The sequence below is a fragment of the Tupaia chinensis genome, unplaced genomic scaffold, assembly GCF_000334495.1.
Source record: "Tupaia chinensis unplaced genomic scaffold, TupChi_1.0 Scaffold000465_1, whole genome shotgun sequence".
NCBI classification, from domain to species: Eukaryota; Metazoa; Chordata; class Mammalia; order Scandentia; family Tupaiidae; genus Tupaia; species Tupaia belangeri.
This window is the reverse complement of record NW_006159974.1, coordinates 738027-739480: the sequence shown is the minus strand read 5'-3', so window position 1 is coordinate 739480 and position 1454 is coordinate 738027.

Sequence of the window (1454 nt, the reverse complement as noted above, 5' to 3'; positions counted from 1 at the left end):
AGGTCAGGGGCCCGCCGGTGTGAGAGCCCGTGCCCCAGCCACTCCACCACCTGCTGGCTCCAAAAGTCCTTTTCAAATTATACTAAAATATGTACAATATACATTTTGCCATTTTAACCATTTTAAATTTTTTTGCTATAGGCCACACATGTTCTCCAGAGAGGGAAAGCGAGAAAGCACCCTCTGAGGGGGGATGACCAGGCATCAGTCCCTTCTCCTCCATCCTCCTCTTGGGATTTTGAGCATGTACGTGCACACGCCCCACGAGATTTTGGAGCCTGGGACTCAAACTGCAATGTCGGTCACATGGGATCCATCCACCTTAACCACCATGCAACCTGGCTGCCCCCATTTTAACCATTTTTAAGTGTTCGATTCGCTGGCATTAATTTCTCGATGGGCAACCATCCCCCTCTAGTTCTCAAAACGCAAGTCTCGTACGCTGGAGGCTCCCTCTTACAGCTGCGTGTGGTTACAAAGCACCCCACCCCAACTCGGAGCGCATGCTCCACTTCTCCCTCCGTGTGTTCTAGTCTTGAAATCTTAGTCAAATCACCACTCCTGCTTTAGGTTCTGGATAGTTACACAACACACAAACGAAACAGTGGATGGGGCCAGTAGGTGGTGCAGCGGGGAAGGTGCTGGATTCCCATATGGCCCACCGAGGCTCCCGTCCTGGACCTGGCGCCTTGTTTCCTCTCTGTCTCGCTCTGGTGAGCACACACATTCTATAGCAAGTTAAAAAATAATAATGAACAAATAAACCATGGAGATGATGATAATAGGTGAGGAGTAAATGAACTGACATAGGTAAAATGTTACAATGGGGGTCCAGCAGATGGCGTAGTGGTTACATTGCTGGACTCCCACATGGCCGACCATGGTTCAAGTCCCAGACCCAGTGACTGGAAAAATCATGCTGTGTGTGTATGTATGTGTGTGTGTGTGTGTGTGTGTGTATTCCCAAGATACCAGGAAAAGGGATTACAGCGTGGCCATCCCGTGTGGGGCGATTTCTCACTTTCCCTCTCACTGTGTCTGTCTATCTTGCTCACACCCCAAGGCAAAAACAAAATAAAACAAAACAGAAACAAGAAAACATTAGGATGGAGGACCAGCAGGCAAGGCAAAACAAAACAAAACAAAACACATTAGGAAGGAGGACCAGCTGGTGGCATGGTGGTTAAGGCACTAGACACTCCCAGATGGCCAACAGTGGTTCGAATCCCAGATTTGGTGGCTTGCTTTCCCACTTTCCCTCTTATCTCTCTCCGTCTCTCCCTGGTCAAATTAAAATGAATGAATAAATACAATTGAATAAATAATCCTTTTAAGAAAAACCATTAGGATGGTGCCGAGCTGGAGGTCTCTGTGTGTACTGTTAGGAGGGAGCCTAAAGCCAGTGACGGGGGTGGGGAGGTGGGGGATGGGGGGTGGCTGGGGAGAGGAGCCTG